At 41.2% G+C, this 27570-nt stretch overlaps 1 protein-coding gene and 1 long non-coding RNA gene across 5 annotated transcripts in view; both read left to right on the forward strand.

Annotated features, from left to right (window-relative positions):
* On the forward strand, positions 1-27202 carry LOC309633496. Its single transcript, XR_014247571.1, has 4 exons — positions 1-190; positions 528-641; positions 8427-8510; positions 10109-27202. It is a non-coding gene; the product is annotated as an uncharacterized lncRNA (long non-coding RNA).
* NMNAT2 (nicotinamide nucleotide adenylyltransferase 2) overlaps positions 1-27570 on the forward strand; it is a 211025-nt gene that overhangs the window by 45437 nt on the left and 138018 nt on the right. The gene's annotated exons all lie outside the window — the stretch shown is intronic.

The following is a 27570-nucleotide window of genomic DNA, read 5'->3' on the forward strand; positions in this document are numbered from 1 at the left end:
GGGGCGCGGAGAAGGGAGAAGGGGGTTAGAGATAACGTGCTGTTTGTTTAGGTTGGGCCGAAAGCTCGAAGGAGTTAATGATGTATATGCTTCAGAGACACAAACACACACAACACACCAGGAACAGGGCTGGGCTTCAAGGAGATTCGTTTATGGTTTGGCTGCTGGTTCGGGGCGGCCCGGGGCAAAGGTTTGAGGGTTATGGACAGTGGATTGCCCGCGCGAGGTGGATGGCTTGGTGAATGTGGAGGTGGGGAGCAGGGGGCGGGGGCCTGGGCTTGGCTGCCGGGACCCGCCGCCTAGGAAGGGGAGGGGGCGGGGCGGTTGCTGCGGGCTGCCCTTTGCGAGCCGGTGTTGAAGGATTGGGCCCAAGTTGGCTGAGGCTCTGCCCAGGTTGGCGATGGCTCCCACGAGGTTTGAGGCGTGCGAGTGTATGTACGACTGTGTGTGTGTGTGTGTGTGTGTGTGTGTGTGTGTGTTTGGGGGCTGGGCGGGGCGAGGGCGCATCATCGCGCGTGTTTTTCAAGGAGGCTTTGTGGCGAAGAGAGAGACGGAGTGAGCGGGGGCTCCTGGCTGCTGGCTGGGATTCAGACGTGGCAAGGGAAAGGTGATCGTTGCCTGCCGGAGATCTCGGGCCACCGGTGGGTAAACGGCGGGGCTTCGCTGCTGCTCCAGGAGGACCCAAAGGCGCGGGGGCTTGCGCGTTCAGACCCTGAGGGAGGGACGCGGAGGTCACTTTAGAAGCAGGAATTGAGAAGTTATAAGTCGGGATGCTTTTCTTCTGGCAATGAGAGAAACGAGAAGAGGAAAGCGAGTGGACTAGGGATGGATGAGTGAAGGGTGGGAGGCCTTGAGCCGGCCGGCCAGCGAGGCGCTATCCAGAGACAGCGGTGCTGAAACGCAGGGCGAGCCGGAGCCGGCTGCGGGCACACGTGTTTACCCGGAGCCTGAGGATTGCGTGGGCCCTCCTAGGGCTGTTTAGTGAAAGCCACATCATATCGGTAAAGACTGGGCGAGGTGGCTTAGAATAAAAATATTCCTCTCTTAAACCTAAAAGGTGAGTTGAACTGGGCACCCTTATTAAAAACCTCATGGAAAGAATATACTTTGAGCAGAGTGCAGATCAGATAGGCACATTTATAGGATCCTAGGAGGGTGACTGAGGTAGCCATCCCTTCCTCACCATACTTTCGCTTTTAAAAGCATTGTATCAGGAGCTGGTGCCAACTTACCTATTAAATAAAGACTTTTGTTCAAGCATCAAAGTAGACTAGAGCATCTCATCAGCCTTCTAAGGGAATATCAGTGCCCTGAAAACACTCTCCTTTCACTTTCTTTTGATTCTGGTGTCTTCACCCCTGTCCTTCTTTTCTTCTCTGTCTGTATTTCCTCTAGCCATTTTATGTGGCTGTACTTTATTCCTCTCAGTTGCCCAGACAGGGAGGAACTTTCCTCTGGAACTCCTTGGCTCTAGTAATCTTTAGAGGGCCAGCAGGTACTCCTCCTTTCTTCCTGGGACTAAGGATGTACTTAATTCCACTTGTTTTGGATTGCAAGAGGGGTAGATTTAGATCGAGAACCAGGGATTTTGTCTTGCAGCTAAAGAGAGTTTAGTAATAGTGATAAAGGCTTTTGTTAAGTTGATGCTGACCTGCCAGTTCTCCATGAGTTTAGAGGAGTGAGTATATGGAAATAGGTATGGATTACAGCAGGGAGGTTTAGACATAGAATAGGTGAAAGGAGACTTTGACAGTAGTGACTTTTGCTTGTTATTGGAACTGAAGAAGAGGAGAGAATATCAACTTTTGAGTGTCCATGAGTTATGTGTAATCCAGAGAGCAACAGGGAAAGAGGATACGGTATGCTCACTGTGGCTTTAAGGAGTTTATCACCTAATGAAGGATTTAGCACATATACATTGAAAAGGAAACAGGAACAAGATCACAAAATACATATTAAACAATTTTTTTTTTGTGGAATCTCTTATGGGAATCTTTGAGCTAGTAATAAGTTTTGTAATTTATTTTTGTAGAGCAGCTTTTGATTTACAAAGCATTTTCATCGTGTATGTCACTTATTCCTAATAAGAAGCTTACGAGAAAGGCATCATTATCTCCATTTTACAAATGAGAAACTGATGTTCAGAGGCTAAGTGGCTTTCTTAAGTGGCTTAAGTGACATGGAGCGTGGGTGGCAGAATTGAGACTGGAACCCCGCATTTCTGATTCCTCTTGAATAGGCCTTTGCACTGTACCAAAAGCAGAAAGAACTGCTCACTAATCTTCTGACTGAATGATTCCATGAACTCTATTTCCTTCAAACATATACTAACAGAGATTAGAATTAAATTGCCATCAACTAAATGAGATTCCTAAATATGCATTTCCTTAAGAGCTCTTTCCCATCTCTAAAGAAACCAGGCATCCATGAACTATTTTCTCCTTTCAAATGGCTTTAACATTTTTTTCCCCAACAATACAGAAATAGTTAATGCGATAAAATTATCAAACTTTTAAAAGATGCCTGCAATTTGTAATAGAAAAAAAGTATAAAGATGCAAACAGGACTTTGAAATTAGACACCTTTAATAGAGCTTCTCTATTTTGAAATACAATTGCTTACCAAAGAAAAAAGAGACTATAAACAAAACAAAACAAAAAAGTGTCATTCAGAACTAAAAACTCAGTCTTCATCTCTGTAAAGTAGTACTTGTACAGTTCTCATTATTTGTAAAATATTTTAGAATGAGCTTGTCTTTTTATTCTGAAAGGGGAATTGATATTATTCCTACTTGTGGCTATGGGAACATATAAGAAAAAATTAATATTAAGAAAAATTATTTATTTATTTATTTATTTATTTTTGGCTGTGTCGGGTCTTAGTTGCGACCTGTGGGCTCTTTCTTTTGGCGTGTGGGCTTCTCTCTAGTTGTGACGCGCGGACTCCAGAGCCCATGGGCTCTGTAGGTTGTGGCCCGGCCCACGGGCTTAGTTGCCCCGCAGCATGTGGGATCTTAATTCCCTACCAGGGATCAAACCCGCATCTCCTGCATTGGAGGGCGGATTCTTTACCACTGGACCACCAGGGAAGTCCCGAAAAAATTAATATTTGTGATAGAGGTATTTGACACATATATACTTAACTGTGACTAAAATGTTTTCAGGATTTCCCTGGTGGCGCAGTGGTTAAGAATCTGCCTGCCAATGCAGGGGACATGGGTTTGATCCCTGGTCCGGGAAGATCCTACATGCCAAGGAGCAACTAAGCCCCTGCACCACAACTACTGGGCCTGCACTCTAGGGCCCATGTGCTGCAACTCTTGAGCCCATGTGCTGCAACTACTGAAACCCACACGCCTAGAGCCCGTGCTCTGCAACAAGAGAAGCCACCACAGTGAGAAGCCCACGCACAGCAACAAAGACCCAACGCAGCCAAAAAATAAATAAAATTTTAAAATAAAATAATAAAATGTTTTCAGGGATGAGTAAAAGTTTTTGGCAAAGCAGACCCATAAACCAGCCGTGTTTTATTTCATGTCTGCCTTATTACATACAAAGATAACATGAGGCTAGAAGCTTTTTTATTTTTACATGTAAGTTCGTAGCTATTAAGCATGTAGAGATTATATTTCAGTACAACTTTCTTTGCATTTATATTGCCAATTTTTATCAATAAATATGCCACTGGTAGATCTGATAGTAAGTTTAAACAGGAAAGTAAGAAAGGTCTGATCAGATTAACTTCTCCATAAAAAATAAAGGAGTTGAGGGACTTGATCATGGCAGAAATGTGTCCTGTTTTTTGATGATTCCAAAGTAACTGGATTTTCCAGTTTTTCTACTTCGAAATATTTTTGGTTTGAACAATTGGGTTTTTTTGAAAAACTATTTGGTTTTTTGAAAAGAGACATAATCTAATTCTGTTCCTCTTAAAATGTACTGAAGATGGCTTTCTACTTGTGAAATTGGAATTGCAGCTCCTATTGCTACAACTAGAAATCATAAGAAAAATGAATTTGAGTTTCTACCAATATGTAGAGAACAGTCTAAAACTGAGAAACTGTTTGGTATGCTTGAAATGCATATTTTAAAAAGCTCATTAAGCAGTGTGGTACTTATACTTTTGCACCACTATCTCATTTGATTCTACCCTGTAACCTAAACTGAGTGATATTATCATCACCCTTTTGCAAACAACAAAGCAGAGGTACAAGTAAAAGTCATTTGGTACAGTCATAAGCAAAAGTCAGAATAGAACTAGTTTCCTGATATCCAGGCTGTCTCTCATCAAAGATTTTTTTTTACTCCTTTAATTGCAACAGCATTTATGAAAGAAAGAGCCACTGAACTTAGTTATCAACAAAGGGTAGTGAGAACTTTATAAATTGTTTTCCTTTGCGACACAGGCCACCAACAAAATATATTCAATGAAGATACCTGTTCCCAATATCTTATGCTTATAACAAGGAAAAGCTATTTCTTTTCTTAGTACTCATATATTTTCCATTTAACTGTGCCGCTAGAACATTTCTTCCACCACTCCCCCCACCCCTCCTCCTCCACTCTTCTGTTACCACAACTAGCTCCTACTCATCTCTCAGATTTTAGCTTCAACAGTACTTCCTCAGGGAACCTCCAATGACTCCTCAATTAAGTATGGTTACCCTTACTGACATTTGACATTTGATCCCACAGCACCTTATACTTTCCATGCCATAACTCTAATCTCATTCTGTGTTTCATGACTATTTGCCATGCTAGACAATAAGATTTATTAAGACAGAAACCATGCCTGGTTTAATCATTGATTTACTTCCTAGTACCTAGCATGGAGTAAGCTCTCCATAATAGTATAACATAATAATAATTGCAAATAAAGAGTCTTTGCTTCATAATAGTTGCTGAATAAATTAAAAATAAATGAATGTCATTCCAGGTGGAGGAATCAACCATGCATAAAGGGCTGGGGTGATGAGACAGAGAGCCATGACATATTAGAACAAAAGAAAGTTCAGGATGACTCAAGGAGGAGGGGATTGAGAAATAAGACTGGGAAGTTAGATGGAAATCTGATCAATTATGAAGGCTTGTAAGTCATATTTGAGAATTTAGATTTTATCCCAATGGCAGTGACAAAATATTGCATTTTTTTAAGTAAAAGGATGTCATAATCATATTGTTAAGATTATGAGTTAATTGAATTTTGAACTTAAACTGGTGAAGGGCAAGGATGGAGATGTAGTGAACAGATGGGCACCTATTTCAGCAATACAGAGTTCAAGTCAGAGAAGACTGTCACCTTGCTCAGGTTGGTGGCATTTGGGATGGAGAGTGAGTGTATTTGAAAATATTTAGGAGGTAAAAGAGATCCTTATTTGGTGATTTGATGGGTGGGTGATGGCAAAGTAGTCCAGGGTAACTGGCAGGTTTCCATCCAAAGTGGATGAATAGAGAACATTGGAAGAGAAGCAGGTTTGGGTTTGGTGGGGAAAGTGAAGCTTCATACTTCTTACTCTAAGATTTTGGAAATAATGTATTCTAACCAAGTACTAATGCAAAAGAAGGAAATACCTAAATTCAAAGTCTCTTTGTAAACTGGGACGTCTGAAACTTCTAATGAAAGCTGCTAGTAGGTTTTATTTGGATTACTCAAAATTCTTCATGCAAGAAATATATTGAAATTCATTAACATTATGGAAATAAAAAGATAAAGAATTTGCCAGCTTTTTTATAAACTATGAGATGGGAGAAAATCAAGGTCCTAAAGTTGACTCTTTTATAATGTTGAGGATGTGAGATTGGAAACAGTTGATGCAGTTCAAAAGACCATTCCAGAACTTGCCCATCACTATGATGATGGCTGTAATAATATATTTAAGTGGCCGCTTGGGAATTCTAATTCACTGATAAGTTGAATGTCCTCTAATGGAAACTTATGGATCACTCATGGTGGTTTCACTGGCGAGAGCTGTGTCTGCTCATGATGTGAGAATAATGGCTGAAAAAGAAAATTTAGATATTTTTGTCCACATGAACAGGTAGTTTGATTTACTTTTTCCTGCTGAATTGACTGACAGAGCCCCACGTAGACACAATTATGCTAATTATGATAGGCAACTCTCCCATCTAGAATGCATCCCAAACCAAGGAACAGGATATAACCAAGAAGGTTGATGTACTATGAATTTTGAAATGAAGAAATATTAATTTTCAGATTCTCTTCTCTTTTTGTTTTCCTTGATCTTATTCTACATATCCAACCCTTTATGCTTAGAACTATCAGAATTAAGAGGTTCATATGACTTTTAAGAAATAGTTCAGATTACTGCTCAGTAGGAACCTCCTTTAAAATGTTATAAGTCTCAAGAGAAACACTTCTACACTAATTTCCAGTTTTAGACCAAGTCAAATGAACAGCCTAAAATGCAGAGGCAAACTAAACTAAAAACATAACCGGCAAACCCTCAGGTCTGGATCTCTCTCTGTTTCAGGGAGATCCTCAGACAAGAGAGGAAAATGCAAAACTAGATGGATAATCTATATTTTCTGTTATTTTTCTATTAATAGGTAATAGTTGTGAAAGTAGTCTATGCATGACTGGGAAAGAGAATGAAAACCCTGTTTTGAAAGTGTTTCTTTAAAAAGATTCAAATCTAAATTTTACAATATCATTGTCCTCTCAGCCACCAATACAGTGTTGTGTATGTAGTGGGTGCTTAATCAATATTTAATGATACTATGAAATACACACTTTCTAGTAGAGTTCTCGTTCATTTTTAAAGAGTTTTCAAATCATCCTGAATTGCTCAAGAAAGATCCTAAGGGCACAAAGGAATGCATTAAATATTTTTTAAACACCAGTTTAAAAAAAAAAACACTCAACACACAAAATTTTGGTTAAACAAAGGCATTTAAAATAATTCTTAAGGATCTGATCTGACAAACTAAGAACTGGGATATAGGAATGCATTTTATAGAGAATTACACAACTTTATTTATGGATGTGTTCCATATCTCAATATATGTAAATGCAGCATCAGTTTAAAAAGAATAAAGTTTTCCATCGCCAGAGGTTTTCCAATCATAAGCATTCAAATGCATGGAACACATTTTTTTTTTTTTAAATACAGTTTGGCAGATAGCCTCAGAAGTATTTTAGCCTAAAAAAGATGTTTGGTGGCTTACATGGTGTGACTAAGGCCATCCTCCCGGCTTTGGCTCCCTCCTCCTTCTGTACAATATCTCTATGATCTATGAACTCTGCAGCAAAGGCAAATATTATAAACATGACCAGCATCATCACCTTCCCCATGATCATTTTAATAATGGAGTTAACCTTATTTGAACTTCTTTAAAATCTACTACCATTAAACTGTCTTCCACTAAATCTATGGCATAATTCTCTTTAGTTCTGAACAAGTGAGCCAACAAGGAAAATTCTTGGAATTTGGGGGATAAGGGAGTACGAGGAGGAGGTAGAAAATGAGCAAGGCTCAGAGGCTAACCCCAGGAAGCGGTAACAGCTAAATAGCACTCTTTCTCTGCTCTCTCTCCTGCATCATGTTGCCTCCGCGTGGGTCACTATGCTGCTACATATTGACCTCACTTAATACTTTCCAGACAGTAGGCGGGTGAGTGAAGTATAGCCCCTAGATAAGGCTAAATGCTTATAGTTTTTCTCTTGTTCCAGTTGCTTAGGTCGAAAACCTTGGACTAATGCTTGATCCTTCTCTCTTTGCACATCCCATCTATGGCAGCAAATGTTTTTGGATCTATCTTCAAAATAAAACTCAGACCAATCACTTTTTCCCATCTACAGCCCTGATGTAAGCCACTGTTACATTTCATTTACATCATTGCAATAGCCTCTTAACTGATCTCTCTGCTTCTACCCTTGGCCCAATACTAAATTCTCAACAACATAGCTGAGTGATCCTTTTAAAATGTAAGTCAGATGTACGTCAGATCATGTTGCTCCTTTGCTCAAAATCCTCCAATGGTTCCCTATTTCATTCAGGGTCAAAGTCATTTTAATGACCTACAAAGGCCTCCATGATCTGCCACCTTTCCCCCTCCTCCCCCTACCTCATCGCACCTCTTTCCAACCTCATTCTTAGCCAACTTCACTGACCTCCTTGTCTTGGCCTTAGAGTCTGCACTGAATGTTCTCGCTGCCTGGAATGCCCTTCCCCCATATATCTCCATGTCTAATTGACTCTCTAAGTCTTTGTCCAAATGCAACCTTCTCACTGTCTACTTGGCAGGTCCTACTCCCCTGATCACATAGTTTAAAATCACAGCTCACACACTGCCAGTCCCCCTTGTCATGCTCTACTTATATCTTTTCCCCTTACCTCTTATCCCCTTTTAACAAAGCATGTTATTTATCTGTTACATTTATTGTTTAATGTCTGTCTCCCCAACTAGAATGTGAGCTCTTCAATGGCAGGGATCTTTGTTTACTCTGCTCACTGATGTTTCTCATGCTCCTAGAAGAGATCCTGGCACAGAGTAAGTGCTCAATAAATGTCTGTTGAATGAGTGAATGAATGAAATGTTAGAATTACCTACCACCCTGACCTTAAGTCTAGATTCTTTCTGTGGCAGGAAGGGTAGAGTCCTAAGAGGACTCAGTGGGTGTTAATTCATTCAGCAAATGTTTATTGAGTTACGAATGTGCCTCTGGCACCATGCTAAGCCTCAGGGATATGAAAATTAAAGGCATTCCTTCTTATGCCTCAGGGAGATCATCTTCTGTAGAGGAGATAAACTACACATAGCAGTTCAGGTCATAGTGCTATAAAAAGAGGGGAGGATGACGTAAAGTGAGAACATAGAAGAAAAAGTGATCACTCTAGACATGGTGGGAGGATCATCAGGGCAGGTATTAGTGAGAGTGAGCTTGAAGGTAGGAGCTGCCCAGTGGACAGGACGGAGAATGGCATTCTGGGCTGAGAGCTGGGTATGTGTAAATGCCTCAAACATCATGGCACATTAAGGGATCTCCAGGGAGCTTGTTAGATGACTGGAGTGCGGGCGGGGACAGGAAAGGGCAGGAGATGAGACAGCCAGAAAACAGGTTTTGGCAGGGGTGGAGGGTAGGCACCAAAGAGTTTAGACTTTACTCAGCCCTTTTAGTGATGGGCAGAGGAGTGCATTCCAGATGTGGGACCTACATCCCAAATGTCAGGGTTCCCTTTATTAGGGCTCTGACACCATGATTTTATCTAAATATTTTGAAGTTATTATTTCTGTATCACTCTTCTAAATATGGAGGGCTTTTTTCCCCTATGATTTAAAATTTTTATTTATTTATTTATTTATTTATTACTTTCTGAAATGGAACCATTTGTCCATTCTACTGAAGGAATAAATCAGTGGGAAATTATACTGCTGTACAACCCACCTAAGCAAATAAACAACCAATCAGCCACCTCTCTCATAGGAAGTTGTTCTCACCTAGGTTCTAAATGTAGCCCTTCTGTACTTCAGTGGGGTTGTTACAGGAAGGGGGACCCCTTCGAGGGCCCAAGGGTGGGCTCTTGTCTAACACTCAGAAAGACACATGTGCGTGTCTGTGTGTCTGCTGACAAAGCAAGAGACTCTATTGGGAAGGGGTGCCTGGGCAGAGAGCAACAGGGTAAGGGAACCCAGGAGAACTGCTCTGCCACGTGGCTCGCAGTCTCAGGTTTTATGGTAATGGGGTTAGTTTCTGGGTTGTCTCTGGCTAATCGTTCTGACTTAGGGTCCTTCCTGGTGGTGTGTGCATTGCTCAGCCAAGATGGATTCCAGCAAGAAGGATCCTGGGAGGTTGGCAGGACATATGGACTGGCGTCTCCTCTCTTCTTTTAACCTTTCCCCAGTTCTTCTGGTTGGTGGTAGCTTGTTAGTTCTGCCGCATTCTTTAACAGGACCTGTTGTAAGATAACTCATGCATGTGGTAACTATGATGCCAGACCAGGGCAGGCAGTTTTGGTCAGTAGTTCCCCTATTAGTATGGCACCTCATTGTTGTTAGAGTATCTTCAGATCTGGTGAACTCAGTTCACCCTAGTGTGATCTTCCTTGATTTTTAGCATTTGTATCATGCGCCTGTTCTCTTTTCCCTAGGCTTAATTGTCTGAAGAGTGAGGACCGTTGGAGATCCTTTTCTTTGACACTTGTTTTCTGCTCTAATCCTTTCAGGAGGTCTTGAACAAGTATACTGTATATCTGCTCTTGCTATAAAGCTATGGGTGTCCGTGACTTTGAAATTTATTATATCATTTTAAAGCCTCAAATAAGTGACATTCCAGTGGGGGGTTGGGTTTCCCAGTGCTTTATTCTTCAACATTTCTTCAACCCTTCATCTTGGTACCCAGAGAGAGGTGGAATCCTCATTCCATGGAGCACTGAGATTAAACTACATCAATAACTGTTCATATCTCTTTTGAGATATTTATGTGCTGATAAATATTTAGCAGTGTGTGGTTCATCACAAAAACTACAAGATCTTCAAAATAAGGCAAAATTTTTTTTAACTTAGAGACTGTCACCCATTATAAATTAAAATTAAGAGAGACAATATAGTATTGTACATATAAATTTAAGCCATAATTGCCTCATTTACCATGAACCAATCTTGCTAAGCACAGTTTAAAAATTATTTACTTGTTTTGCCCCAGGGAATCAAAGTTTATAGATAATACATGATTTTCCCACCCTGTGAAACATGTTGATAAAGAGTGGGTAAATGTCTCAGTTTTTCCTATTGCTTCATTATTTCTCTCATTAGTTCCATTATATATGGAATTTAAGAAACTGAATTGCTATTGATTTGAGAATATACTTAGTCTCCTTTAACCTTTGTTTTGTCATCTGTAAATAGGGTGATTGATATAACCCAGGGGTCAGCAAACTACAGCCTGCCAGCCAAATGTGGCATGCAAGCTAAGAATGGCTTTTACATTTTTAAATGGTGGAAAAAACATAAAAGAAGAAAAATATTTTGTAACACATGAAAATTTTCTGAAATTAAAATATGAGTATTCATAAATAAAGTTTTATTGGCACACAGCTACACTCCTTCACGTGAAAACTGTCCATGGCTATTTTCAAATTACAACAGTAGAGCAGAGTAGTTGTGACAGAAACTGTTTGGATTGCAAAGCCTAAAATATTTACTACTCTCTGGCGGTTTACAGAAAAATTTGCCTATCCCTGATATTACCTACCTCTAGGGGTTGGAATGGGCAGTGAATTTAAAGGGTTCTAAAAATATAAAGTGCAGTTGAAGTCCATTACCCAGAGGAACTCTTTAATGAACAATTTTCAGTCTAAACTAAATCTCTAAAAAGACTCATTTAAGCAGCAAATGTAGTTTCAATTTCATAATTGTAATTTTTCTGGCTGACTGAGTAAATGACTGTGTTCACAACGGGGATGATTTTCTGGTGTTTGGTTTACATTGGACATTGATTAGCCCCGCTGGCTAATGTTGGACGTTTATCTGCTGCTGAACATTTGATGTACTTTCCCAGAACATCCTTTACCTCAGGGGTCCCCAACCCCCGGGCTGCGGACCGGTCTGTATCCGCAGCCTGTTATGAACCAGGCCGCACAGCAGGAGGTGAGCAGCCGGCGAGTGAAGCTTCATCTGCTGCTCTCGGAATCGCTCCCCACCGCTCCCCATCGCTCGCATTACCGCCTGAACCATCCCCCGCCTCCCACCGTCCGCGGGAAAATTGTCTTCCACGAAACCGGTCCCTGGTGCCAAAAAGGTTGGGGACCGCTGCTTTACCTGATTCACGGCTGCCTCCTTTCAATCTAATATTTTGTATACTTTATATTTGAGGATTTTAAAAAATCAACACATCAGTTGCATCAGGCTTTTACAGGCTGCTCTTGCAGTCACATCTCGGTTTTCTGCAGGATCTCACCTGCCTCTGAACTCTGATAGCACTCGGTTTGTACCTCTGGTACAGCCCTTAGCACATTGTGCTCTGGGTTGTAACTATTTCAGTCCATGTTTCATATTCTCTGCCAGATTTAGGCCCTTGCGCACGTCATAGGGCTCTTTGTATCTCCTAAAATGCCTAGCACAGTGCTCTAGGCACGTGGAAGTTACTATAAATATTTAGCAAATGAATGAATGATTGAACTGTTAGGAATATTCAGAATCTCAAACTTTAGGCAAAAGAGGTGATTAGAAATCAGACAAGAATTTGGAAACCAAGAAACACAGGGAAACTGAAATTCAAGTATGACAGAGTCAGAAAACAGGACAAATAGCAAACATTTAGGGGCTTCAAAACTGAGATGGATTGTTGCCTCAAGATAGGAAGGCTCATGTGTTATAAGAGGGGAACCCTATCCCAGAGTACAGCCTCTCCAGGCACCCACAGGGCAAGCGGCAAGTCGTGTTTGGGGGCTATTAAGTTTGTAGCTTGGCAGGAGTAGAAAATGTGGGTCAAGGATGAAGGTGAATCCTGAAACTATCCACTGGGTGCTTCAGTCAGATGTCTGGTACATCCAGCAGTGGTTTCTCAGTGAGGCAAAAGTAGGTTTGGGGATGACAAAGGAGTTAAGTTTTACTTTTACTTATTCATGGTTTGAAAAATGTTTTATGTACATGGCACCTGGCACAGGGAAGCTTTGTATGTTATTTACTCTACTTCATACAGACAAAATAGACAAAAAACCTTGGTTTGTCAATTGTAAGTTTTCATTTCAGAAACCACAGAATCTCCATTTGGAGGAGATTTAAAAAATCATGCAGATCCTCATCCAGTCCTGAAATCTCCTTTAAAACATCTTTGCAAGTGTTTGTCCAAACTCTGGCTTGAGATCGTCTAGAGCCAGGGAATGCACTATTTTCCAAAGCAGCCAAATAGCACTTGGCACAGTTTTACTTTTTTCAAGATTATTTCTTTTATTGGGCTGACATTGACCTTCCTGAGACTTCCACGTGTTGGCCCTAGTTCTTTTCCTTGAGATCCATGGAACAGGTCTAATTTGTCTTCCTCTGCTTGTGAGACGTTCGTATAGCTGAAGACAGCTACTCAGCCCTCCTCACCAGTCTTCTCCGTAGGCTAACAAGTTCCTTCAGCTGGACATCTATTACTGTTTCTAAGTCTTCATAACATCCTGGCTCATCTTCTTCAAACATATCTTCATTGTGTACATCCCTCTTTAAATGTTATGTCCAGTTTGTGATGCAGCATTCTGATGTGGCATGATGTGTGCTTTCTTACCTATTATTGAACGTAGCTTATTGGATGTTCCCCTTATTTGTGGCACTGTGTCTCTCTAATTGAATCAGGTAAGGCAACCTATGGCTAGCTGCATGCTGAAATGTCCTGACATTCTGAATAATCAATCAATTTGATGGACTAAGCTACTAAACTTAGTCCAATTTATTTAAAAATCTGGCTGGTAAAACAAAACTGATTAGTATACTGCCAAGATGGGTATCTTCTGGAACTTTGCAGGTCAATGCACATGCTTGGTTGTATGACATGTAACATGCTGCTTTCAGAATATGAAAGAAATTTTTCAGGTTCAGGGACAGGGCTGACGCTAGAAGTCTCTAAATTGTTGAATTATCAAGTTTCTTAATATTTTATTTCAGGGGCTATTTTTTTTTTTTTTTTTTTTTAATGGGGTCTGTTGAGAGCTCCAAATCAACTCTTGTCCATGTTTAAAAGTCCTGGTTTTGGGACTGAACTCTGAACTTTCTTCCTATCTTGTCTAGCTCCTCCCTTCACGATTGTGCTATTGGCACTGCCCTAGTCCCAGGGATCCCTTGAAAAATGCTCTTATTCCCTGCAATGATGACTTTGTCCCAACAGAGGTGGTCAGTGTCACATTTAAATTGGGCAGATGGAATCTTTAAGAAAACAAATAACAAAAAAGTAATTTTCCTTATGGAAATTTCCAAATATGCAAAAGTAAACAGAATTATATAATGAACCCCAATGTACTTGTCACCCAACTTCAGTAATTATCAATTCATTGCCAGTCTTTATTCATTGGTACTCCTACCCCTACCTGCCCTATATTCTTTTGAAGCAAATCCCAGACATCCTATTGTTTCAAGGCGAGATCCTTTCAGCTAGTATATATTTGCTTCTCTGTCTATTTGCTTCTCTGACCTCCATTTACAGACTGGATCTTTCTCCTTTCCATTTCATGTTCGTTTGCTCGACAGTTTGAGTTGCAGACAGGGCTGGTATGGGGACAATGTCTAATTTCCATCTTTGAGTAGATATAGTAATACCTTCACCCCAGTCAACAGTGGGTGACACAAGCATCAGCGTTGCCTTTACTGCAAGGGATTTATGGTCTTTCCCATCTTTCTCACGTCGTATGGGGCTTCCAAGGCTCCCCTCCAGAGTGGAACTCCCACTGGACACAATGGGCCATTCTTCCATGACGTGCAACATTCGGCTCTTTATTCCTTGTCATTCAAAGCCATGAATGTCTGTGTTAGATGTTCCTTCCTACATCAGTGGTTCCCAACCTGGGGACTCTGAACAACCAGGGTTTCTCATAAATCAGAATAAGGGTCAGGGAACAGTTTCCAGTATCTCTAAGCATATGCAATCACCCTCAATATGGCACAGGCTATGTGTCAAGTTTCTGGGCTTTTGCTTGTATTATTATTAGTTTGGTGAGATAATCTCATATTGATCAGGAGTCCTGCTTGGTAGCTATAGATGTCTTTGATGAGCCAAAAAAAGAAAAAAAAAAAAAGGAATTTTTTTTTCTTCCATTTCTTCATAAGAAGAGGAAAGTAATTAAACAAATTCTGTCTGGGGACAAGGTTGGCTCCTGCCATAGCGTTTGAATTCTGGCCTTCTATTTGGCCTGCCTTTAACCTCTGTAGAAAATTAGAATAAAATTCTTCTTATTGGTCCCTTAATCCTTCCCTTGTGTTGTTTTAAATCAGCTTTTCAAAGTGTATTGTCATGCAGTTGTGTTATCATTTGCATTTAAATGTAGTGAATAAAGATCTCCCTGCTGAAGGCCTTGGGGGATGTCTAAACCCAATATCCCAGTTTGCCCAGTAAATCTTATGGCTCTGAATATTGTACTAGAGGCTTGAATAACTTCTCCATATGGAATTTGCTCTTCCCAGCTTCATTTGTTTCATAAAGATTGGTTTTTCGTGGTTTCATCTGTGGTTGTATTGAGCTCTAACAGTGGATGGAGAAGGAATGAAGGGGACCAGGTAAAGCCAGTCTCCTGAGTGGGGCCACCCATCACAGCCATTTAATGTAGTTTTTCTGGTCTGGCTCCTCTTCACCTGCTCCCATTCCCCACTCAATACAACCCTCAGTAATTTACACATACACATTTCTTTTAGATGCAAATTTGGTTAATTTCAGTCTATTGTGATAATAAGTTTTGTCTGTTTGTTTAAAGAAATGCAGAAACATCGTGTTTGAAAAGGCTGGGAAAGGGAAGAGGAATAAGAAATGGCACTGTTTATGAGGAATCTCATTTTATTGTATGACTATAGCTGTGGGGAAAAGTTTGAACTTTAGAAATTAAAGAGATGGGGAAGAGAAAAGAAAAATCCAGCTTGACAATTAGGTGATCTCTCAGCTTTCTTTTCCTTTCCCTTTCCGTAGACTTGAACTATCTCCAGAGGGCATTTACCCAAAGGCCTCTGTGGGAAATGGAACCACTGATAGACACTCTGGCCTGTGTTGTGACCAACTCCATTCATCTCCAATACATAATCATTATAAACTAACACATGAGCTAACATTTATCGAGCACTTACTTTGTGCCAGGCACTGTTTTAAGAGCGCTCCTTGCCTTACCTCATTTAATCCCTACAGCAATCATATTATCATTCCCATTCAGCTAATGATCAGAGAGGTTGGGTAGCTTGTGTCAAGCCACACAGCAAGTGCATGGTGGGCAGAAATGTAGACCCACATGCTCTGACTCTGGAGATCACTGTTTTAACTACTGCAAAACAGTGCCTTGCTCGTTTATGTGAAAAGGGACCCTCAGCTCTACATTTGGGCCTGTAACAATGCAGAAATGGAGGCTAGGCCTCCTCTAGCACTTGCATCTACTATGTGGGCCAGAGCCAGGGTTTGTGTGCAGAGAGGCTGGCACTGCTCTGGGGATCCTGCCCAAGGCCACCAAGTGTGGTTGGGCCAGAGGACTCTGCAGACCACCCAGGAGACCTGCGGACAGTCCAGAGGACAGAGTGAGGAGCAAAGAGAAGGACCTGGCCCAGAACCAGGAAGCACTGGAGGGAAACAGGAGAAGATTGGGAGCAAATCAAGAAGGGCCTGGGCAGTGACGGTGAACAGAGTGAAGTAGCCCTGCTCACCATTTTGCTTACTTACAGGCACAGGGTCAGAGTGGACAGATATAAGTATAAAATTCTCTCCCTTCTTTTACATTGTAGTTGGCAAGAACATCTACAGATAATTATTCAGTAACCTTCCTCCCCCCACACACTGTAAAATGAGTATAATAATACCTACCTTTTGGGGCTGTTGATTAAATGACATAATGTGAATATATTGTAATACCACCTTTTTTGACCACTTGGCTCTCACCTTGGGCCCCAGTGCATTATTGCACACGCTGAAAAAGCACAGATCCAGTCTCTAGGTACTAAGTGATATAGATTTTACTAAATATTTTACCAAGAGATAGCAGGGGTTACAATCTAAATCACCAACAATTTCCAAAATATTTCACGCAACTTTAGGGAGAAGAAATTTGGTTCTTCCCCATATGGCAGGAGGTTCATATCTCATCTTCCAGCAATTGCTCCCCACCTCCCCATGTCCTTCCCACAAAATGCCCTCGGTCCCCCTGCCCTCACTTCCTTGGCCCAGCTCCCCCTCCATCCCCTCCATCACCTTTCCCACGGCTCTAAGTCCCTTGGCTGGCCTATCCCACTCAGCAAGCAAAAGCCACCACCACTAGTCAGACTGTGCCCAGCTGTAGTTCTCCAAGTATGTCCCAGCCACGTTTATAAAGGCTATAGTCCCTCCTGCCACATACGGAGTTTTTAGCAAACTATCTGGCCCACAGTAAGTGATGGATAAATGCGGGTAATAGTAGTTGTTGCCAGTGTCTGTCCCGTGATGTCTTGCCTGGGCCAACACACAGTCACCCTGGAGGTCTGGTTGCCAGTGTTTGTGGAGGATTTGGGAAATGGCTGAAAGGCAGAGGAGGGGAGGTGATTGCCATCCAGGGACACTGTGAGCGGGTGGGGATCTCAGGCCTGTGGAAGTGGACGCTGCCAGTGAATATCCAGAGGGACTGCCTCCTGTCCAGGACAGTTTGTAATTCTCCTTTCTGTAATCACTGGTGGCTTAACTGTCAGTGAGAATAGAATGACTGGCGAAGACATCCCACCCATTCCCGCCGGGCAGAGCACCTCATTTAGACGTGAGTCCTTGGTAAGTCCTGCAGGGTAAAGCTAGGATCGTCTGTACCCCTAGTCTCCCTGCAGAAGAATCAGCTTTGGCCGCTGCTGGAAGGATCTAGGGCCAATAGTCAGGTGACTGCTCATCCTCTAGGAGGGCTGGCAAGAGAACCATGGTTTGGGACCAGATTTTTGTGCCTGTCTTCACCCTATTGACCACTGGAACTAATGGTGACTTCGGGTAGAGAGAGGCGCCGCAGAATGGGGAATAATCAGATATGCAGTTGGAAGAGGCTCCAGAGGTCATTCAGTCTCTTATTGGATACTTTTCATGACAGGGAGCTCATTTCCAGGCTGTTTGATCGCTGGACAGCTTCATTTGTTAGAAAGCGCTTCTGTCTTGAACAAAATCTGTGTTCCCATAACTTAGGGTTGACTGTCCTGATGCCATCTCCTCTAACTGTCAACCAGGCTATTTTATTTAGCTTTTCTATCACCCCCATTCCCTAGAATCTAGAAAGAGAATCTTGAACATTTTTATTATTCAAATGTATAATGATGCATTTTGTAGTATTTCCATCCAACATTTGGAAGCAGTGTCCCCCCCGCTGACAGAGGAAGGATTTGTGGGTAACATGTTAATAAGTTATTACTGGGCATCTCTAAATAGCTGATCTTCTCCATTCCCCATCAATTTCTATTCCTTTCCTCATCATAGCATTATCACCCCAACATATTTTAGGAGGTGTTTGTTTATTGACATCTCTTCTCTGAGAATATAGACTCCATGAGAGCATAACCTTGTCCTGCTCTGTATTATCCTGTACTGTATGCCCAGTGTTTAGAAAAATGCTGGAACATAGGAAGTACTCAATTAATATTTGTTGAATTAATCAAGAGCCAAATTAGGACAGTGATGGCCCCAGATCCTGTCAGGTCTCATCTGAGTACTCCAGAGAAGGACAAGTTATTTCTTCAAAAGCTGACTGGTATAGCAACAATAGTCCTAATCCCAGAGTCAGGGGACCAGCGTTCATCCCACTTTTTGTACTCATTGCCTGGATTACCCTTAAGGGCACATTTAACTGCTCTGGGGCTTATCTTCCTCATCTGTAAAATGGGATTGACACTCTCTTCCCTGTTCAATTTCAGAGTTGTCCTGAGGATAAAATACAACTATATGGGAGAAAGAATTCTGTAAACTGGAAGGCACAATATAAGTATGAGTTATAACTGTTATTATTATTGTGTTTGATGTGGTATCATCTTATGTAGCAAAAGTATATTTAGCCTGAGAATGAATTTATCTTCCACTTGAGATGAATTAAGTTCTGGAGCAGCTAGAGATTATTTGTTTTCCAGAGTTGCTCTTTATGAGTTTGCTTACCAACACCACTGCCACCAATACTTATTTAAGTGCCTGCTATGTGTAGGCAGTAGTCCAGTTGCTGGAGGTACATCAGAGAACAAAACAGACAAAAATCCCTGCCTTTGTGGCATTTACAGTCTAGAGGAGGAGGGGAGACAATAATAATTGTGTAGTATATTAGGGTTGTAAGTGCCAAGGAGTACAACAGAGAGAAAAGGGGAGATGGAAGAATAGGGAGTACCAAAGGTAGAGGTTGCAATTTTAAAGGGTGGTCAGGGGAGATCTCACTAGATGCTGACACCTGAGCAAAAACTTGAAGGCAATAAGGGACTTAGCCATATGGATGCTGGAGGAAAAGCATTCCAGGCAGACACAAAAGCAAGTGCAAAAGCCCTAAACTGAGCACTTCCCTCAAATGCCCAAGAAAAAAATAAGGAAATCAGTGTGTCTGGAATAGAGGGAAGGAGGGGGAGCGGTAGACGAGATTGGAGATATAATGGATGGCCAGATTGTGTAGGACCACACAGGACATTGTGAGGACTGGATTTTACTCTAAGGGAGAAGGGGAGACATTTGAAGGTCTTGAGGAAAAGTGCTACATGATCTGACTTCCAGTGACTTACTCTGACTGCAATGATGAGAACAGACAATTGGGACTGAGACTAGAAACATGTAATAAACAATAATATAATTGCTACATATAATCTAGAGAAGAAACGATGGTAGTTTGGACCAGGGAGGTAGAGGTGGCAAGAAGTGATAGGATTCTAGACATATTTTTGCAGGAAGCACTGATAGGATTTGTTAATATGGATCTGTTTTGGTGAGAAAGGAAAAGGAATCAAGGGTGAGCTAAGGTTTTTGGCCTGAGGCATTGGAAGAATGGAATTGCCTTTTACTGATGTGGGGTAACTGTGGGAAGAAGAGGAGGGACTATCAGGAGATGAATCTTGGGCAGGTTACCTCTGGGAGGATGATTGGACATTCAAATGGGCATGTTGAGTAAGCATATACTGTTACTAAATAAAAAATAAAAATAAAAATATAACTCAGGAGTCATCAGCATAGAGTTGATGTTGAGAGCCACGAGACTGGCTGAGAATACTGAGGAGGTGAGTGTCGATAGGGCAGGGATCAAGGACTGAGTGTGAAGGGTACTGCAGCGTCCAGGGACTGGTGAGGTGGGGAAGAGGCAGATGTTGACTGTCAAACATCAGCCAGTGAGGCAGAAGAAAATCAGGAGAGTGTGATATCCAAGAAGCCATGTGGAGGTGGTGCTTCAAGGGGGCAAGATCAAGCATGTCACACGTTGCTGAGAGGTCAACTAAGATGAGCACAAAGACCGACTACTGGTCTCTCAAAGCAAAGGCCATTGAAGACTTTGACAAGAGCAGATCTGCTGGAGTGGTGGGGATGGCAGCTGGACTGAACATAAGCAAGAAGAAGAGTGTAATTGGAGAGAGCAAATTTAGATGCTCTTTTGAGAAGTGTTGCTCTAAAAGGGAGCAGAGGAAGAGTGAGTGGCTGGAGGGGGACATGGGTCAAGAGAAGGTCTCGTTTTTTCTTTATTTTTTTAAGATGGGAGAAATAACATCATGTTTTCAGACTGATGGGAATCATCCAATGCATATGAAGAACTGCTAGTGCAAGAAAGAGAAGAGAGAGATATTGGAAGAATGTCCTTGAATAGGCTAGAGGGGTTGGGTCAAGGCAAAATGGGGGAGTTGGCTTTGTCTAGGAGCACCGAAAATTCATCCATCAGAGTAGAAGAGAAAGTGGGGGATATTGAGTCACGTGCAGGTGGGTGGGTAGATCTGGTGGTGGAAGCGTGGGGACATTCTCTTCTGAGAGTTTCTATTTTCTCAGTGAAATAGGGAGAAAGGTCGTCAGGTGGGGGCGGAGGTGCTGAGGAGAGAAGAGAAATATGCCAGAGGAGCAGGGACAGAACATAATTGATGGGGTGAAGGTATTTCTCTAAGGGCTCTGGCCCTGCACTTGTGTGAGAGACCTTCATCAGCGCTGATCTACATGCCAAATATCAGATGTCTCTATCCCCACTTCAAGATTTCTTAGTCAGATTTTTATCGATTTTTAGGCCTAAGTTTTGAAATTAAAACTTACCGGTGCATCACTCGAATGATTCCAGTTGTGGGAGCTATCAGAACTGTCATGTCTTTCCAGAAACTGACTTCATAAAAAGGAAAAGGAAAAAATGTTATGCTCTGATCCAAGCTGACCTTCAAAATGTTCCAAATTTATGCAGCACCACATGGTTTAATTTCTCCTTCACATCATTAGTTAGGGCGTCAATCTTGGCCTGGGAGAGGAATTCTTTATTTCTTTTGTTTTGGATAAATGTGCTATACTTTACATTTCTCCCTGCCAAAGTGACTTTGGTTTATCTGGTCAGGCATTCCTAGCCTGAGTTATCTTTTAACAATTTTAAGTGCTGCCTCGAATGACTACCTTTTAGATAGCCGCCAAGAGTCTTCAATTTTGGTTTTAAGTATAATTTGTATAACTACCATTAGAATCAAGCAGGTAACAGTTATTTGTGAGGCAATTATGATGCACCAGCCAGAAATAATCATGTGCGGTGATAGCTCTTACACACTTGGTATTAGCAATCGGCCAACAAAGGCAGAATGGGATGCCTTCTCAGACTCTGCCACCTCATAATCAGGAAACTGAGGACTGAGGGAGTGGTGACAGGATTAAGGTGGGAACATGACCTTGGCATGTGACATTTTCTCACCATAAGCACTTAGACATATTCCTTCTGGTCATTAAGATCTGTGTGTCTCCCTTTCAATGCTGGCTGGTACCTTGAGCATTTCTGAGTAGCCGTTTTCACAGTGATGTATATGCAGCTCACCCTAGTCAGTCACCTCTGATTTATAAGCAACACACACAGAGAAATCAGTAATGTCACCGCCCCCCCGCGGCCACCCACCTCTCACCACTGCTGCCCACAAAACTACCCTGTGCAGTCAATGCCTCCAAGTCCCTGAGACCATGGAAACAATGTTCTCAATGGTGATGAGTTTCTATTGCACTGGCCTGTAAAACCTCAACTCTCCTTGGTTCATGGGTCCTTTTGAAGAATTGAGAGTTTACTTCAAGATCAAAAAGAGAAGTAACATTTTTCTTTAAAACCTGCTCTGCACCAGGGGCTTTGCTGGTTTTGTCCCACTTAATTCTTACAGCAGCCCTATAAAGTCAGTTTTGTTTTCATGTTTACAAGATGAGAAGATCAAGTTGGTGAGAGGTTATGTAATTTGACTGAGGTCAGGCACCTGTAAAATGGAAAACTTGAATTCAAATTCAGGTCTTTGTGGGTGACAGAAAAAAAATTAAGATATTTGTAAAAGAGAAAAATTCTTTTTAATTCCCATGCTTCCTTCTAAGGAGAATAGATCCCGAGGGGCGTGTCCCTTGTTATTGGGACCACAGGTGAACTGGAGAGCCTACATTGCTCAGGGCCCAGGGGGAGGGTAGAGTCCAGGAGGAAGAACACTTGGGACCCTGCATTGCTGGAGGTGGGCAGCATGAAAGGGTAGAGGGATGACCAGCTGGCAGGCGTGGAGCCCGGTGTGGACAGAGATGCCCAGTGGAGATTGGAAAAGGGGCAAATGCTGTGCTCTGTGTGAGCCTGTGTCTCTCCTCCATCTCCCAACCCACTCCAGCAAAACCCTTTCTTTTCCTTGTGCTGCATGACTGTTGTTTGCTTTGAGGGTAATGGAATAGTATTGATACACTAAGTCAGGGTTGGTTGGCAAGAATAAAGCCTGCCCAACAAGGGTCTGGTGAGCATTTTCAAAGTCCATTCTTTCTCAAATATTCACTTCATGAATATTTACTGAGTTCTTTTTATGTGCCAAGCATTGTTCTAGGGTGCCAGAAATACAGTGATAAACAAGAATGAAGTCTCTGCCCTTATGTAGCTTATATACTAGTTGGGGGAGACAAACAATTTAAAAAACAAACAAACAAACCAAGGAAGTACTATAAAGAAAAAATATAATGATGAATTATTTTTGAAGTGTTGCATAGAAATCTTCCTAAAATATCTTTAAGATGTGTTTGCTTTACTAAAAAGAGCCAGTTGAACTGTGGATTAATGGTTTATGACATTTAACAATATTTTATTGATTAATTACCGTGTGCAAAGCATAGTTCTAGATACTATAGTAAGTGAATTCAGCATGGATCCTCAAGGAGCATATGGTTACTGGCGGAGATGTGACAGGTTTATTAGTAATTTAAAAAGTAATGAGGTACCTAAAATGCTATGCATCTTCCAAAGCAGTTGGCAGGAGTGTATTTCTTTAGGATCCTGAAATTAGTCCAGAGTGGGAAGAAAGCCCTAATAGACTCTACTCTGTGCCCGCACTTGTTATCTTCCTGCCTGCTTGATGTTTGACCTTTGTTTCACCCAACTAAGCATGTGGGTCTCCGTACCGTGCAGTTTACCATCTGTCTTCCTGCCCACAGCTGATGTCTTTTTTCTAGTAGTCCAGACATAGAAAAGCGTAATGGTTAAGTTCATGTTTTCTCAGCTCTGTTACTTGTAGCCAGGCCACCTTGGGTAAGTTACTTAAATTGGGTTGTACTTTCCTCATCTGTAAACTATGGATGATATTGTACCTGCTTCAAGGGACTCTTGTGAAGATCGAATGAATTAACTTATGTGAAGTAATTAGAAGAGTGCCTAGCACACAGCAATTTTTGCATTAGAGTCAGCTATTATTATTCTGGTGTTATCTAAGTGTTCATTATTATTATTTGGACTGACCTCACTCACTCTCAAGACCACCCCTGCTGAGAATCCCCCTCCTCACCCCCAACCCAAGCAGAGAGACCACCAGTACAGAGCCCTTGGGATTTAGATTTGGGATTACAGAAAAGAAGCCTACTTTTGTTTGAGACAAATGAAACAACCGTGCAGTGATATTTTAGATGGTCCTTGGAAATGGAAAGGATGTAGATATATGGAAATGGTGCGGAGTGGGATGGGACAGCCATTCTAGTCAGAGAGAACACCATGAGCAAAAGAACAGAAGCTGAACATTTGGAGCCAGCACTGACATACTGGGCAGTTTCATTTGTCTGAATGTTGAATGCATGAGGCTAAGACCGAGAGATGGGGTGTAGAAACATGGTAGGTTAGTTGACAAATTGTGAAGGCACGTGAATGTTAAGGTTGTTGGTGTTAGACTTTACTCTATAGGCAAATGGGAGAACTAGTGTGGACTTTCAGGAATCCAGATTTGTCCTCTGCTATAATGTAGGAGTACAGGTGTAAGGACCATTTACCCCAATGTTAAATGATCCAAAGCTACTGCAAGCTTTTGAGTTATCTAATTTTTTTTTTTTTTTTTTTTACTAGCTGTATCTATCTATCAGATGTTCCACAGGGATTGGTCAAGAAAACCTAAACGAATTATTTATCTACAGTATAAATTCCAAATCAAAGGTATTCCATGTTTTCTCAGTAAGAAGATGCAGAAAATAGATAGGGTTTTCCCAACAGAAAGATATACATATATATACTTTTAGTGCTACAGATGACATTTAAAATAATGTTTAATTCATGTAATATTTACTCTTGAAGATTTAAAATATATACTGCATGACATAGTATATTAATTTATAAATATTGCCTTTCTTCATGTACATTTCATCAGTTTAATTCAAACTCATCACAGGTATTCTCAATATAAATGAAGTGAATTTTTGAACCATCTAATAGTTTTTCAGAGCACAATATTTTCACATTTGTCTAAGTTGTTTGATATAAAACCCTTTCTGCATCTGTGTATAATAAAATTTTATCCTAAGCTGTAAGTGTCCATTTGCATAATATAAGAACAGTTTTCATTTTTCCTGTTGCCAGCTATTCATGATATCCACAAATGACTACATACTACATGGCTATTTTTTATTGTTAAAGAATTTTAAATTTTGTGCAAAATGTTGATGCAGTAATATCAAGTGATAATGGCAGGATATGTGATTATGTAAATATAGTATGACCTCACCTATGAAGAAATAATATTCAAAACAATTACATTGCTTTTAAAAAGTGATCTTTAAAAAGCTCATATACAACATCCATCCCTTGCTATTGTGAGGTTATATCCCCAAGAATAATTATTATACTTGTGTTAAATTTCTTTGTCTTGCTTTTTACCAATTTCATCAAATGTTCTGTATAAGCACCAAAATTTATCATAGATTGTGGTTGTTTTGGGTGAATATAACCTCCCTCAATAGTACAATTTTGATGTTCAAAATAAAGTAATTGAAAGGGCACCTCAAAATCTTAGAGACTTGGTGAAGGTTTATACGTGGGATAGCCCTCTCTTTCCTGAGGGATGTTTTTGGACAACTTCTGTTTGCACATATGTGATCTCTTCTCTCCCATTGACAGTGCCTGATCTTGTCATCCCTTTACTCACAGCCTGGTTTTTTTTCTGGGAGGGTATAATTTTTGCTTAAAAGGTAGTCCTTTAGGTAACAAAATGCTATAGCAGAATTAGACAAACACAAAAGAACACAAAGATTTTAATTCCCTAGTACAGTTCTCCCTATGGGCCCTATGGGTTCTCCTAGTGTCCCTTCTTCCCCAGATCTTCCCTGACACAGTGGGTCAGTGCCTCCTTCTGTGCTCTCAGCACCCTCGGGGCCCTCATCAGTTGGCTTCATATGCACCTGGTTACTTATCTGGCTCTCTAACTAGATGCTGGGTAACCTGAGGGCAGATTCTTAGATTGCGTTTTATTCACTACCTCAATCCCTGGCATAGTGCCTGAAGGAATGAATGAACAAATAAGCACCACACATTCTTCTGTGATAAGAAATTATTCCAATATCTTACAGAGTTGGTATAAAGTTCAAATGACGCCACATGCAGACTTTAGTATTTGTTGATTTCAACTATGTACACACATTCAGATAGTTCCCATCTGTTGCTTAAATGAATGGGTGGCCAAATCTCATACATGAGATGATGAAAGGAGGACTGGCAGTGCCTACAGCTTAAATGTGGAGGCTTTTCTGGAAGAAAAAAAAAATCCAGGCTCGATCTGTTTGTTTATACCGCGTGACTTTGGTTTTGTGATGGCGCCAGGCCACGCCCCTGTCTTCACAGAGTATGTCCAAGTTCAGCGTGTCTGTAGATTGGTAATCTGCTTTGAGTTTGTTTTAGCTCAGCTAGACCTTTGCCTGCCTCCTTCCAAGGTTGTCTTCCAAAGGTGTATTTTTAGATTGTTAAATAGCTGGTGAGTGGCTTTCCAGGAATTTATGGTGTCTGTGAGTTACAGGCCATTGCTTCAGCCAACCCCAGCCATCATCGATAACTTACATTTTCCACACACACAAGAATACACATGCTCATATATACCTATGGGCATTGATTTTTACAATATTTTTGTTATTTGTATTCCGTATTTTGCAATATTCTTGGTCGCGGTTTATATATTATACAACATCTTGCCAATACTGTGCTTGGTCATACCTGATGACTGATGGGGCACCAAATACACCATAGACATTGATCTTCAATGCCTTCCCTCACATTTTTATTAATCTCTCAGCCAGGAATATCAGCACCTCCTACCTTAAGGCAGTGAGAGACCCTGGGTGAGCATGTGAGTTAGGAAATTATTACAGGGTCCAGAGCACTCAGCATTAGAGCATAATGACACACAGCCTGGACTCTGAAATCACATGCCTGGTTTGTTTCTTGGTTCTGCCATTTACCAGCTATGTATTTCAAGCAAGACTCTTATTCTCCCTGTGCCTCAATTCTTTCATCCGTTAAATGAGTATATAATAGTTTCTACTTGTAGGAATTCTGTGGCAAGTAATGAGTTAAAATATGTGAAGTGTTTAGAATAGTACCTCACAGAGACTGTTATTTTAAGTGTTAGTTATTACCGTTTTACTTTTTTAAAATTGAAATAAAGTACTAGCTATTATTATTATGTATGCTATTGGCTCTGGTTAACTGTAAAGAAACTGACTACCATGACCAGCCCCAATTGGGTTAACCCCCCGCAAAGTAGGGGTTAGTTTGGGGTTGGTAACTTGTGCTTTCTCTGCTGGCAGAGGTTGGGAGAAGGAAGACCCAGGGCCTGGCAATCTTCTGTCCAGAACAGGAATCATGGGGATGCCTGTCCCCCTGGTCATCTGTATAGTCAATCTCTCTCTCACTCATTCTCATAACTTATTCTTTGACCCTTCCTAGAGATTTCCCATTACAGGGCACCCGATTTCATCTCTCTTTCATTCTCATAAGAGATGCCCCAGGTCCTCTTTCTCTCTCTCCTGGACCACTGAAGGAACCTCCCCACTGCTGTCTCTGTCTCCTGTCAAAACATCCCCATCTAGTTCTCACACTGCTTCCAGAGTGATCTTTCTAAAACACATGTCATTATGTTTCTTCTCCGCTGAAAACCTTCTATGACGCCCTATTGCCTGCACAATAATGTAAGAAGACACCATTTGGTTTTCAGAACTTCTTGCAACATGGCTAGAGGCTCATTTCCCCATACTCCTTTCTTGCTCACCTTCCACTCCAGCCAAACCGAACCAGTGCCTATATCTTTCATGTGATTCTTCTACTCACACATTTCCTTTTCCAAATTACCTTTCCTGCTACTTCAATCTTTTAAATTCCATCTTTAAAATTTAAGGTGAGATATTACTTTTTAAAATGAGACTTTTTCTCTAAGATCCCTCACCCTCCACCCACTATCCCTCCAGTCAGAATGTTTCATGCTCTCTCATATTCCCATAGTAATTTGTTTATAT

Source organism: Balaenoptera borealis (genome assembly GCF_965194805.1).
Source record: "Balaenoptera borealis genome assembly, chromosome: 1".
Classification (NCBI taxonomy): Eukaryota; Metazoa; Chordata; class Mammalia; order Artiodactyla; family Balaenopteridae; genus Balaenoptera; species Balaenoptera borealis.